Source organism: Notamacropus eugenii, chromosome 4, assembly GCF_028372415.1.
Source record: "Notamacropus eugenii isolate mMacEug1 chromosome 4, mMacEug1.pri_v2, whole genome shotgun sequence".
NCBI classification, from domain to species: domain Eukaryota; kingdom Metazoa; phylum Chordata; class Mammalia; order Diprotodontia; family Macropodidae; genus Notamacropus; species Notamacropus eugenii.
The window spans coordinates 345,506,367-345,521,789 of NC_092875.1; the positions used below are offsets into that span (position 1 = coordinate 345,506,367).

General features: G+C 40.1%; 1 pseudogene; it reads left to right on the top strand.

Moving 5' to 3' along the window:
- Window positions 1–1,009: 1,009 nt before the first annotated feature.
- Window positions 1,010–15,423, top strand: part of LOC140502563 (microtubule-associated protein 1 light chain 3 beta pseudogene) — a 54,563-nt pseudogene continuing 40,149 nt past the window's right edge.

Here is a 15,423-nt window from a genome sequence, read left to right on the forward strand (position 1 = left end):
ATATCATTATCATGAAACTCAGAATCTTCTTGGAATTTGAAACTTGTATGTAGTAGGCACGCATAGTTCAACTAACAAATTAATTAATTCACCCCAAAGCATACATTGAACAATTATGGGTTAGGCAGTCTTCTCAGGATTGGGTATACAAAGGCAAAAATGAAATAGTAATAGTTCTACAAGAGTTTGCATTATAGGAGGAAGGAACTCATTTCAGGAATGGGGAGCAGCCTATGCAAGGACCCAGAAACAGAAGGTAGAGCATCCGTGTAAGGCACAACAAGAGGGCTGGTCTGGCTGGACTCTAGAATGTATGAGGAGGAGGAGTGTTGACTAAGCCTGGAAAAGTAGACAGAAATAAGGGCTAGAGGAAATTGCAAGGGGTTTGAACTTTTAGAGCAGGGGGATGACATGGTCAAACTTGTACAATGCAGTTAGTGGAAGATGAATTAGAGATGAGAGAGATCTGAGGCAGGCAGATGAAATAGGAGGTGATTGCAATAGTTTAAGTAAGAAGTGATGAAGGCCAGAGTAAGTAGAAAGGAGCCAAATGTAAGAGACTGGTCTAGGTTGGCAACTGAATGGACACGTGGACTGAAGCAGAATGAGCCATTAATAGACCCCAAGGTTGTGAATCTTGGTGATTAGAAGGATGGTGGTGCCTTCAATAGAAACAGGGAAGTTAGGAAGAAAGGCATATTGTAGGAGCAAGGTAAGAGTTCTGTTTTGGACCTTTTGAATTTGACATGCCTGTGGGACATGCAGTTGAAATTGTCCTATCGACAAGTGTGGTGATGTGGGACTAGGTAACAGAAGAGAGGAAAAGGGCTGGATATAGAGACCTGAGAGCCATCTGTATGGACATAATGCTTGAATCTATGAGAAGTGAAGAGAAGAGCCTTCAGGTGCACACACCCACAGTTGGGAGTGGTGTGTGTGTGTGTGTGTGTGTGTGTGTGTGTATGTGTGTTTGTGTGTGTGTGCGCGTGTGTGCACATATGTGTTAAATATGGATGATGCTCCAGCAAAGGAAGCTGAGAAAGAGCAGTCAGAAATGTAAGAAGAAAACCAAGAGACAACTGTGTCATGAAAACTCAGAGAGGAAAGAAACTTTAGGATTAGTGATGGATCATTTCTACTACAGCACAGTGGTGAAGAAGGATGAGGACTGAGAAACGGCTTTTTGGTTTGACAACGTTAGTGAGGTCAAGATTCCAGGTGTGAGACTCGGTCAGCAGACTGCATCCTTTATCTGGGTAAGCCCTGTGCAAAATTATAAAGAAGATGAAACTTGATCTTGGCTTTCTGAGCTTTTTTCCTCATTGTATCCTAGCACAGCTGCCTTTTTTGGAAGGATACTCCTGGGTGTGGGCTGGGGACAGAGACAAAAGAGTTTTGCAACAGTACGAAGGCTGTATGGTATGGTGGATCAAGTATAGAATTTGAAGTCAAGAAAACCTGACTTTGACACTAGCTCTGAGACACTGGACAAATCACCTGACCCCTATGTACCCCAGTTTCTTTCTATATGTCTCAGTTTCCTTTTTTGGAAAAGGGCAAAGAATAATTACCTGATAAGGTTATTGTGAGAACAAAAAGAGCTGGTGTTGTTAAGTACTTTGCAAACCTCAGAGCCTTATGTCATAGCCAGCTATTGATAATAACAGAAGGGCAGATTCAGAGATTTATCAGGGATTAAGCTCTGCTCCCAACAGTTGAATTAGTCAAATTCAGAGGGGAAAAGGAGGAAGCTTGCCTTCAGGTGTGCAGGGAAGCTAGTCAGCAAGGAGCAAACATTAGGCAAAGGCTTAGATTCATTCAGGGTCCGAGTAGGAAGCAACAGGCCAACCTTGAGTAGGTATGCAGAGAATAGGAACAAAGGCTAGGGGGCTTATCTCAATATCATTCCCCTTTTGTGCTCCTCTTTGGGAAAGTTTTCGGTGCAAAGCCTTTGCATTATACTTGATTTCTTGCCCTGAGGTTTTGTTTGTTGTTTTCACTGTTTTTTGAAGGGTTGGGACTCCTATGTCTCCAAACTCACACCCAAGTTCGGGAGATGGGCAAGTTTCACAAATCCGCTCTCCCTAAGATAGAGCTAAGTGTGCTAAAATATTAAGGTTTTATTTCAAAGTTGCAATCAAGCCCTGTTGCTGAGTTATGTTGTAATTAGTTGTATACAGAGGGTGGACGTGTGTCTACTAAGCCACTGATAAAATGACAGGCAGCACATCATTATGTTTGAAAGAATCATGGTGGTCCTCTGTTCTCCCGACTCTGCTGAATGTGGACCTCACTTGGCTCTGGACTGTTTGCTCCTGAACTAAGACCCTGTTTCTTTACTTGGTCCCTAGGGTATGATATGCTTACTAATTGTTAAGTTTCTGGCTTGGATTTTGAGCTGGGTTATAAGTGTGCCTTCACTGATTTCCTAGTGGAACTTGGTGTTTCAACTGTATCTAATATATCTTGTCTGCCCTTGTTGATTCCCTTATACCCTTGACTGAGACTTTATACTTAAACTTTGAAATTACTCACTGATTTTTCAGCTGCCCTGTTCCCTAACCCCATAGGAATCTGCTAGATAATTGTGCTTCATACCCTCTAAATACAGACACCTGTTAGTCAACAGTTAATAGTCCAAAAACATTTATTATGCACTTCCCTATATGTCAGGCACTACCCTAAGCTCTAGAAAAACAAAGAAAGATGAAAGATAGGTCTTGCACTGGAAGAACTCATAGTCTGTTGGGGGGAAGACAGCACATGAAAAGAAGCTAAGAAGGGAAGAATGGGAGAAAGGCTACTCGGTATTGGGGAATGATAAAGTCCAGAGAGGTACAATCAATCCAGTGAGGAATTATGACATGGATGCCCTGGGGATTCTTCTTAAATTGAGTATCTAGGAAGAGCTTTCTGATGTCTACCTTCTATAATCAGAAGGAGGAAGGGACCCCTGGAGTCCCCTAGGAAAGGCATGCTGAAAAGTGTGTTTCAGAGCTAATTGATCTTATAAGATGATAAGTTTCTGGAGACCATGAAGTCTAGGAGTCCAGTCAGATGAGAGATGGTAGATGGTACTAAGCAGATACTGTAAGCCAAAAGCCATGGAATAGTAGGCTCAGAATAGTGCACTACATCAATAACTGAATCAAACCACAATAGTACAGCATGCTAGTGGTGCAAATGAAGTCAACAAGCATTATTAAATGCCTATTATCTGCCAGACACCGTGCTAAGCTCTGGGGACTGGAAAAAAAAAAGGAAGAAACTAGTCCCTATTCTCAGCAAAATCATGCAAATAACCAAGTACTAACAAGGTATATACAGGGCAAATTAGACATAGGAATAGTCTCCTAATGAAGTGAGGATCTCAGGAGATATTTGATGAAGGCATGAAATCTAAAATAGCTACAATCCAGATTCACTGGCTCAGGCAGCAGCAATAGCTGCAAAAGACTGTGGAAGAATACAGCAATTTCTTCACAACCTCAGGTTTTACTTTGGAATAGATCTATTCTGGTATGTCAGTATCTGAAAGGTCTGGTGAATCTGACCTGTTCACTTGGCCTTGTGACTCCAATTAGTTGTTCTCAGGTACTAAAGTATACCCTATGTCAAGAAAGTTGCTTGAAGTCAAGGAGACCCATGTCCTAAGGCAATCCTAAAGACTAAATGAGATGCTTTAAATTGCTGATCTACATCAATGGAGGGAATTTCCATCCCCAGACTTCCTTACACAGATAAAGACATAGATCTAGACCGTCTACCATGTGAAGTACCTATTACTGTATATCTCTCATTTCTGTGTTTGAGTGGGCAGTACCCAAAGCTTCTAGAGTGAGGTTAATTGCATCATCATTCATGTTCATAAAATGTAGCATTTTGAACTTTTAAAAAATTATAGCAGTCACACAATTGATGGAAAGGGTCAGAGAATATTAGATCCTACTGTGCTAATTGTGTATTGACTCTGAAAGCAGCGTGTGATTCGGTAGAACAAAATGACATCCTAAGGTAGAAGTTCTCAGCCTGGTTGTGGATAGATTTTAGGGGGTCTATGAATTTGAATGGGAAAAATAGCACCTTTATTTTCACTAACCTTTTAAAAAATTATATATACACATATATGTGTATGTATATACATGTACATATACACACATATATTTAAAAGAATTATTCTGATAAGGGGTCCATAGGCTTAATAAGATTTCTAAAGGGTTCCATGACACCAAAAGATTAAGAATCCCTCCCTTAAATACTCTTCTCCCACAAGATGTCTCCTACACACATGTCAAGGTTGTACAACATTCCTTCAAAAATGTAACAATAGTGATAGCTTGCTTTGATGGTCCTCTGATTACTGAAATGAAACAGACTGATGCAAAACCATCAATGGTGCCTGCCACTTTCAGTCAAAATGCAAGAGGATATTGTTTTAGATAGTGACATGGCGCCACTATGTTCTCAATGGAGAACAGTCTCCTAAATGAGATCCATAATTGTTCCAAAATGTTCAGCCTGGTTAGCTACACAGGAAAAACCAATGAGATGAACAGTGTTTGTTGTCTAGACCATGATATGCAGTTTGATGGCTAGACTACAGATCTGGTCCAGAAATAGCTTGAACAGTTTCTGCTCATGGACAATAGTCTAGGTCCAGGACTGTACAGAAGGAGAAGAAAGGGTTGGACTGACTTTGAGACATTGTAAAGTACTTTTTAGTGAATCAAAGCTTGTTCCTGAAATGACCCATCTCTTTAGCACCAATATTCATATGCTGATGTTATATAAGGTAATGCCATCTTCTCTGAAGAACTGAATTTAAGGATTATTCAAAGAGTAACTGAGAAGCACATAGTGCCTATGAGCACCCTGTAATATGGCACAAATGAGGAACTGCACAGAAGTGATATGAGGAATATCATCAGAAGATTATATGACTAAAGAAAATGGAACTCCCCGATGAGAGCTTGTAATAAATATAGACATTTATCTAGGGTCTTGAAAATCTGATTGAGAGGCCTTTGAACCAAAAAGGGAACAGAAAATAAAACTATTCACAAATTTTAGGCGACTGAAATACCACAGAGGCAAGTTCAACTTCATCAGTATCAGTGGGACTTGGTGGAATGGGACTTACAACTAAAACACAGCCATGGAAGAGTAATGTCAGTAACTTCAATGGATCTGACATTTCATCAAGTGAGCAATCCCTTCAACAGTACAGATTACAACTCGTCCATATCCTCTCACCCTATGCAGTACTGAGACACAGCATCCCATTGATCTCTCAAAGACAGGCTAGAGGCCTTCCTCTAGGTCTTTCACTGGCATCAAGACAAGATGCAGGCTGTTTATCTATGAGCATTCATTCCTCGTTATAGACTTTTCCACCTCCTTCTACAAATATACAATGTCTGATTGACCTTATTTATTCTACTTTTTGCACATAAACCATCACCAGTAATGTGCAATTGCTAACCAGCTCCCATTATGCCTTTGTTCTTTGCCCTTCAATTCACCTGTAAGTTTGATTCCTTGGAGACTGTGATGTTCCATAATCTGTAGCAGTTTCACATCACCAGAATAGCTGTGTTAAAAAAATGTGTCTGAGGGCAGTATGTATGAAGGAGAGACTTGGAACTATTCAAATTACTGCACAATTTTCCAAATTTAAACCATCTCATTGCCTTAAGTACCTGGCTCTTATTGTCAATTTTCAGGTGCAGTGGATAGAGTGCCAGGGCTAGAGTCAGAAAGACTCAAATCTGGCCTCAGACCCTTACTAGCTGTGTGACCCTGCATAAGTCATGTAACCCTCTTTGTCTCAGTTTCCTATTAGTAAAATGAGCTGGAGGAGAAGATGGTAAACCACTCCAGTATCTTTGTAAAAAAAAAAAAAAAAAGCAAAACTCAAATGGGATCATGAAGAGTCAGACACAACTGAAAAATAATTGAACTGCAACATCTATAATATAGGTACTGATGGACTGACTCATTGGACTATCCAACCAGCTGGACATATTTAATCCTCTTGATTTTCCCTGTGTGTATGGTTAGGTTTGTATCTTTTGAGTGATTATGGATCTCATAAAGCAGTATATAGTATTCTGGAGCTTGATTCCATCACTGCAATGTAATCTATACACAAGAGCTTCTAGAGGAATTAAGCATCTAGAGAGAATTCTTTTTTCTATCTGGCTTGTGTAGAGCATCTTAGCTGACAGTAATGAGCTCCACTGATAGCCTAATGTTTCTGTACTTTATGCCCCACATGATAGTTAGAATCAGAAGATCCACAAATAAATTTGTGATTGTATCTTTCAAGGAATCTTGAACAGTGTTAACCTATACATTGGAGTTGCCTTGTTGAAGGAAAACCTTTAAAACAACCTTTTGTTCCGTCAAACCAAATATTTTGTTGTAATCAACATACAACAAACATATCAGGCTCTTACATTCTTTACATCTCTTTAATAAATTGTGTGATTGTGAAGATTTGGTCTACTACAGGAAATCATTTGTGAAAGTCTGTTTTTCCATTCTCATATTTGCATCAAGGATACCCGTGAAAAATATATAGTTCATTCTCATAAACATTTTTCAAAGGTGAGACAGTAGATATTTGGGTCAATATTTGATAAATGTCTCTTTGAGTACTTTCTGGGATTTTTCTGATTGTTTAGTATTATATCCTCTTTGAGACATCTGTAACATCGATTCCTCAGCGCTTTCAAAATTCCACTGCCTCTAGCAGTATGTCTGATACAGTTGCTTTACCTTAAGTACCATTTCCCTTTCCTTATGTAGACTACGTAAAATTTAAAGATTCTTATCCCAATGAGGATTGTGAGCCTGGATGACTGGGAGGATGGTGATGCCCTCAATAATAATAGAGAAGTTTGGAAAGGGGAGGATGTAGGGGAAAGATAAATTCTGTTTTTTTTTTTTTTTAATTTTTTTTTTATTTTTTTTATTAAATTTATTTATTTAACTTTTAACATTCATTTTCACAAAATTTTGGGTTACAAATTTTCTCCCCTTTTATCCCCTCCCCCCCCAAACACCAAGCATTCTAATTGCCCCTATGACCAATCTGCTCTCTCTTCTATCATCCCTCTCTGCCCTTGTCTCCATCTTCTCTTTTGTCCTGTAGGGGCAGATAGCTTTCTATACCCCTTTACCTGTTTTTCTTATTTCCTAGTGGCAAGAACATTACTCGACAGTTGATCCTAACACTTTGAGTTCCACCTTCTTTACCTCCCTCCCTCTCCACCCCTTCCCTTTGGAAGGCAAGCAATTCAATATAGGCCAAATCTGTGTAGTTTTGCAAATGACTTCCATAATAGTTGTGCTGTATAGGACTAACTATATTTCCCTCCAACCTATCCTGTCCCCCATTACTTCTATTCTCTTTTGATCCTATCCCTCCCCATGAGTGTCGACCTCGAATTGCACTCTCCTCCTCATGCCCTCCCTTCCATCATCCCCCCCACCCTGCTTGTCCCCTTATCCCCCACTTTCCTGTATTGTGAGATAGGTTTTCCTACCAAAATGAGTGTGCACTTTATTCTTTTCTTTAGTGGAATGTGATGAGAGTAGACTTCATGTTTTTCTCTCACCTCCCCTCTTTATCCCTCCACTAATGAGTCTTTTGTTTGCCTCTTTTATGAGAGATAATTTGCCCCATTCAATTTCTCCCTTTCTCTTCCCAATATATTTCTCTCTCACTGCTTGATTTCATTTTGTTTTAAAGATATGATCCCATCCTATTCAATTCACTCTGTGCACTCTGTCTCTGTGTATGTGAGCGTGTGTGCATGTGTAATCCCACCCAGTACCCAGATACTGAAATGTTTCAAGAGTTACAAATATTGTCTTTCCATGTAGGAATGTAAACAGTTCAGCTTTAGTAAGTCCCTTATGACTTCACTTTGCTGTTCACCTTTTCATGGTTCTCTTCATTCTTGTGTTTGAAAGTCAAATTTTCTTTTCAGCTCTGGTTTTTTCATCAAGAATACTTGAAAATCCTCTATTTCATTGAAAGACCATTTTTTCCCCTGAAGTATTATAGTCAGTTTTGCTGGGTAGGTGATTCTTGGTTTTAGTCCTAGTTCCTTTGACTTCTGGAATATACTGTTCCATGCCCTTCGATCCCTTAATGTAGAGGCTGCTAGATCTTGTGTTATCCTGATTGTATTTCCACAATACTTGAATTGTTTCTTTCTAGCTGCCTGCAGTATTTTCTCCTTGACCTGGGAACTCTGGAATTTGGCCACAATGTTCCTAGGAGTTTCTCTTTTTGGATCTCTTTCAGGCGGTGTTCTGTGGATTCCTTGAATATTTATTTTGCCCTCTGGTTCTAGAATCTCAGGGCAGTTTTCCTTGATCATTTCATGAAAGATGATGTCTAGGCTCTTCTTTTGATCATGGCTTTCAGGTAGGCCCATAATTTTTAAATTGTCTCTCCTGGATCTATTTTCCAGGTCAGTTGTTTTTCCAATGAGATATTTCACATTATCTTCCATTTTTCCATTCTTCTCTCTTTGTTCTGTGATTTCTTGGTTTTGCATAAAGTCATTAGCCTCCATCTGTGCCATTCTAATTTTGCAAGAACTATTTTCTTCAGTGAGCTTTTGAATCTCCTTTTCCATTTGGCTAATTCTGCTTTTGAAAGCATTCTTCTCCTCATTGGCTTTTTGAACCTCTTTTGCCAATTGAGTTAGGCTAGTTTTCAAGGTGTTAATTTCTTCAACATTTTTTTGGGTCTCCCTTAGCAGGGAGCTGATCTGCTGTTCATGCTTTGACTTCATGTCTCTCATTTCTCTTCCCAGCTTTTCCTCCACCTCTCTAACTTGATTTTCAAAATTCTTTTTGAGCTCTTCCATGGCCTGAGCCCATTGGGTGGGCTGGGACACAGAAGCCTTGATTTCTGTGTCTTTGCCTGATGGTAAGCATTGTTCTTCCTCATCAGAAAGGAAGGGAGGAAATGCCTGTTCGCCAAGAAAGTAACCTTCTATAGTCTTATTTCTTTTCCCTTTTCTGGGCATTTTCCCAGCCAGTGACTTGACCTCTGAATATTTTCCTCACACCCACCTCACCTCCTGATCCTCCCAGCCCGTGTTTGTGGTCTGAGATTCAAATGCTGCTTCCAGCCTCAGGGCTTTTGGCGGGGGCAGGGCTGCTATTCAGTATGAGATTATGATCTGGTGCTGAGATCCGGGCAGGGCCACCTCTCAGGCTCAGTTCCCTCAGGGGGTTTATGCGCAGACCTTCCGCAATGGATTCAAGCTCCCGCCCGCTTGGGGAGCCCCTGTCTGCAGCCGCCTCTCAGCTTCTACCTCCTGGGGGGGGCCTGAATTATGGGGGCACCCCACTCCCCTCTCGACCCGCCAAAGAGACTCTCTCACCCACCCCTGTCACCTGTGGGTGGAGGAACTTGTGCGGCCGCTGGAGATCCCGTCCCTGAAGCCTGCTCGGATCTGTTTCTCTCGGTGCCGCAGCCGTGGCCGCAGCAGGTCTGGGCTGGGCTTTGTGTCTGCAGCGCGACGGACCTTTTGCGAGAGGTTTGCAGATCCCTCTGTGGGTGGAGGGACCCGCGTGGCCGCTGGAGATCCTGTCTGTGAAGCCTGCTCGGATCTTTTCCTCTCGGTGCCGCGGCCGCGGCAGGGCTGCACTCAGCTCCCAGTCCCGGCGCCCAGTCCGCGGCGCGAAGGACCCCCCGCGAGAGGTTTGCAGGTCTCTCCGGAACAGAAATCTCCCTCGCTCCTATGTTCCGTGGCCTCTGGGTGTGGAATTCGCCGTGAGTTACTTCCCTGTAGCCATTCTATGGGTTGTGGGTTCAGAGCTATGTGTATGTGTGTCTTTCTACTCCACCATCTTGGCTCCGCCCCCCGAAAGATAAATTCTGTTTTGGACATGTTGAGTTTGAGACATCAAGTCTGTCTAAAAGAAAAGTAATAATGTGGGATTATAATTCAGAAGACATGAGAACTGGATTTATATATCTGTAAATCATTCACCTAGATATGATCATTAAACCTTTGGAAGCTAATGGGATGATCAAGTCAGATAGTACAAAGTGAAAAGAGAAGAGTGCCCAGGGCAGAACCCTTCAGAGACACTCACAGTTAGTGTACATGACATGCACATGATGAAGAACGAATAAAGGGGACCCAGGAGACATTAGACAGGTAGGAGGAGAACCTGATGAGGGCATGAAAACCTAGAAAGGAGAGAATATGAAGGAGAAGCTGATCAACAAGTCTTCAGAGGTGTAAAGAATGGTGAAATTTTATTTGATTTTGACAGGAGATCACTGCAAACTGAAAGAATCAGAATGGATGATGAATAATAAAACTGTGTCTTTTTGCAGACATATGATGATATATTTGAAAAATCCTAAATATTCAACCTAGAAATTATAGGAAAAATAGTATTTTAGTAAAGTAACAGGATATAAAATCAATTCACATAAATCATCAGTATTTCTATATATCACCAACAAAACTCATAAGAAGAGATAGTAAAAGATACTCCATTTAAAATAACCATAGACAGTATGAAATATCTGGGAGTATACTTGCCAAAACAAACCCAGGAACTACATGGACATAATTATAAAATACTTTTTGTACAAATAAAGACAAATTTAAATAGTTGGAGAAATATTAATTATTCATGGATAGTCACAACCAATATAATAAAAATGACAATTTTACCTAAACTAATCTATTTATTCAATGTCATCCCAATTAAATTACAAATGAATTATTTTACTGAGCTAGAAAAAAAATTATGATAAAACTCATTTGGAAAAACAAAAGGTCAAGAATGTAAAAGGGAATTAAGGGGGGGGGAAATGCAATGTACCAGAGCAATGCTAGATCTTAAACTATCATATAAGGCCATAATTATTAAAACTATATGGTACTGGTTAAGAAATAGAAAGGTAGATCAGTGAAACAGAATAGACATATAATATACAGTAAAAATTATAATATTACAGTAACTTTGTGTTTGACAAATGTAAGGATTTAAGTTTTTGGGATAAGAATTCATTATTTTGTAAAAACAAAATTGTTGGGAAATCTGGAAAGCAGTCTAGCAAAAAATTGGTCAGGACCAATATTTTCTACCATTTACCAAGATGAGATCAAAATACATATATACACATATATACATAAATATATATATCCCTTGATATAAAGGGATATATTGTGAGAAAATTAGAAGATTATGGAATAGCTTCCTAATAGGAATATTACCTATCAGATTTATGGAGAGAACATTTTATAAATAAACAAGAGAGAGAGAACATTGTGAGGCTTAAAATGGATAATTTCAATTACATTAAATTTAAAAGGCTTTATGTAGGAACATAGTTTAGATTAGAAGAAAAGCAGAAAATTGGGGAAAAATTATAGTTTCTCAGATAAATGTCTGAATCATATATATGTGTATATATAAACACATATACATATATATACATATAAAACTTTTCAAAATTTATAAGAATATGAGGCATTACCCAGTTGATAAATGATCAAACCATATGAACAGGCAGTTTTTCAATAAAGAAATCAAATGTAGTCATATGAGAAAATGCTCTAAATCATTATTGATTAGAGAAAAGCAAATTAAAACAACCTTATTATATCATCTTACACCTATCAGATTGGCTAAAATGATAAAAGAGGAAAGTGACAAATGTTGGAGGAGATGAGGAAAAATTGGGAATTGTGAACTGATCTAGCCATTTTGGAGAGTAATCTGGAATTTTGCCCAAGGAGTTAATAAACTGCCTATATATCCTTTGACCCAACAATACTACTACTAGGTCTATTTCTAAAGACAATCAGAGGAAAAGGAAAAGAACATGTATATTCTAAAATATTTCTAGCAGCTATCTTTGTAGTTCAAAGAACTGGAAATCAGAGGATGCCCATCAATTGGGGAATGGCTAAACAAGTTGTGGCATATGATTGTGATAGAATGGTTGGTTCGTTCTTGAAGAAGACCAAAATGACATCACCATGATAAAATGAAGTTTCAATGTGTACAACTGTGACTGATCAGACATATGAGCTCGGAATTCTCTACCTCAGATTGGGCACAGATAGTCCATGTGAACATTTGAGATGGTTACTCCAAATTTACGTATTCTACATTTCCTTTGTCCTGTTTCAATTCTGCTTTGTTCATAGAGCACAGCACCTTTTCTGATGTGGGCATGCCATTCTGAGTGGTCCTGTTCCAGTATCTCCCATGTCCCACAATCAAATCCAAAGCTCTTGAGAAAGACCTTGAGAGTGTCCTTGTATCGCTTTTTCTGACCACCATGTAACCACCTGTCCCATGAGGGCTCTTCATAAAATAGTCTTTTTGGCAAACATACATTTCTCATTCAAACAACGTGGCCAGCCCATCGGAGTTGCACTCTCTGAAGCACAGTTTGAATACTTGGCAGCTTAATTCGAGCAAGGACCTCGGTGTCTGGTAACTTTTCCTGCCAGGGAATCTTCAGAATCTTCCTAAAACAGTTCAAATGAATGTGATTCAGTTTCCTGACATGGTGCTAGTAGACTGTCCATGTTTCACAGGCATACAACAATGAGGTCAGCACAACAGCTCTGTAGACCTTCAGTTTGGTAATCAGTTTAATACCTCTTTTCTCCCAAACCTTTCTTCAGAGCCTCCCAAATACTGAACTAGCTCTGGCAATGCTTGTATCAACCTCACTGTCAATGTGTACATCCTTGGAAACACACAATCAAGGTAAGTGAAGTTATCCACAGCATTCAAAACTTCTCCATTTGTTGTAACCAATGGTTCCATGTATGGATGGTGTAGTGGTGGCTGATGGAGCACCTGTGTTGTCTTGATGTTAATTATTAGGCCAAAATTAGCACAGGCAGCAGAGAATTGATCCATACTTTGTTGCATCTCAGGTTCAGAGGCTGCATTGAGTGCACAATCATCTGCAAACAGAAAACCATGCACCAACACTCCCTCCACTTTGGTCTTGGCTTGTAACCTTTTCATATTGAAGAACTTGCCATCAGTACAGTAGTTGACCTTGATGCCATGTTCATCCTCATTGAAAGTGTTTGTCAGCATGCCTGAAAACATCATGCTAAAAAGCATGGGAGCAAGCATATAGCCCTGTTTCATTCCATTGGTGACTGGGAAGGCACAAGAGCTTTGTCCATTATCCAGAACCTGGAAAAATATACCACCCTGAAACTGATGTACAATATTGATGACTTTCTACAGGCAACCAAATTTTGACATATTTTCCAATAAGCCCTCACAGCTAACAGTGTCAAAGGTCTTGGTCAGATCCACAAATGTGTACAGACCTCCGTTCTGCTACTGGCATTTCTCCTGGAGTTGTGAGGCAGCAAACACCATATCAACTGTTCCCTGGCCCTTTCTGAAGTCACACTGGCTCTCAGGTATATGACCATCTTCCAGGTGAAGAATCAGTCTATTAAGGAGTAATATAGCAAGAGTCTTGCCAGCAATGACTGAGAGAGAGACCCCTCTGTGATTGTCGCAGGACAATCTATTCCCTTTACCTTTATAGAGATGGACAATGGAGTCATCTTTGAGCTCCTGGGGTACAACCTCCTCCTGCCACATAACCTGGAATATTTCAGTCAGCTTTTGCATAAGCAATAGTCCCCCTACCTGGTAAATCTTAGCTGAAATAGAATCAGCATCAGGTGCTTTGTCACATGAAAGAAGCCTAATGCCCTTCAAAACCTCTTCTTTAGTTGGAAGTTCAGCTAAGGAGGAACTGACTTTACCCTGAGGCAAAGGGTCAATGTCCTCAGCATTGATTGATGATGGTCTGTTGCGAACACTATGGAAGTGTTCAGCCCATCTCTCTAGGATCATGTCCTTATCACTAATCAATGTGGCTCCATCAGCACTGAGTAGTTGTGATGCACCATAGGTTTTTGGTCCATAAATAGCTTTCAGGGAATCATAAAAGTGCTTTAGATTGTTACTATCAGCATAAAACTGAATTTCATCTGCCTTCTTACTGAGCCAGGAATCCTGCATCACTCTAAACTTTGATTGTACTTTGCTTTTGATGGAATTAAATGCTGCCTTCTTAGAGGTGGGTGAACTATCCTGTTGGTAAATCCTGTGGGATTCTTGTTTTTTATTTAGCAGCTTATGGATTTCCCCATCATAGTGTTCTGACCTAGATGAGCAAATGCAGTGCTGTACACCAAATCTCTGAAAGCTGCTCACTTCTTTTCTGCTCCAATGTTGCCAACTGTTTGTTGCCTCCATTTCCCCTCCAAGTTAGCAGCACACTGTTTACACTCAGAGAAGAGCTCTAATTTGTTGACATTCATTCTTCTGGTTGTCATTTTGCCTTGGGGGTGGCACTTTTGATGAACGCAAATATTCAGCTTGAAAAGGATAAGTCTATGATCAGTCCAGCACTCTGCACCACACATTGCCTTTGTCACTCTCACATCTTGTCTCTCTCTTCTCCTTACAATCACATAGTCTATTAGATTTCAGTGTTTGTATCCATGAAGTTTTATTGCACTTAGGTACATAGATAACAGTGTTGGGGATGAGAGGGTCATGTGATGTACAAGTCTTCAATAGTAAATGACCATTGCTGTTGCTGTTTCCAACAGTCTGAGCCTATTCTAGCATTAAAGTCACCCAGAATTATAAGCTTGTCCTCTTTTGGCATATTGATGATAACGGTCTCAAGGTCTTCATTAAATTTTTCTTTGACTTCATCAGGGTTTGTCATGGTGGGAGCATAGGCACTGATGATGGTGGCATGGCGTTTTCCTGCTAGTGGCAATCATATTGTCACGAGCCTGTCATTCACTTCTTTTGGCAGGCATACCAGCTTGCTGATGAGATTAGTTTTGATTGCAAAACCTATGCCAGCTTCACAGCACTCCCCTTCACTGCTGCCACTCCAGAAATGTATGAATCCAGCTCCAACTTCAGTAAGCTGGCCTTCATTTATGAGCCTTGTTTCACTCAGGGCTGCCATTTGGATGTGATACCTGTTGAGTTCTCTTGCAACAACAGCAGTTTGTCTTTCAGGTCTCCTGGATTTTGTGTTGTCTATAAGTGTGCACACATTTCATGTGCCAATAGTGAGTGGAATCAGCTTTGCAGATGTTTTTGTACCTTTTTTTGGGTTTCGACTGCATAGTGGGATTCCCCACCTGCCACGGTAATCAGGCCAGGGATGGGTAAGCAGACAATTTTTAGGGCACCTTTTCTAACCCCCTTCCTTACACCAGGAGGTGTGATAGAATACTATTGTGCTATAAGAAATGATGATCTGGTTGATTTTAGAAAAACATGGAAATACATGAACTGATGCAAAGTGAAATGTACTGTATACACAGTAACAGCAATATTGTAAGA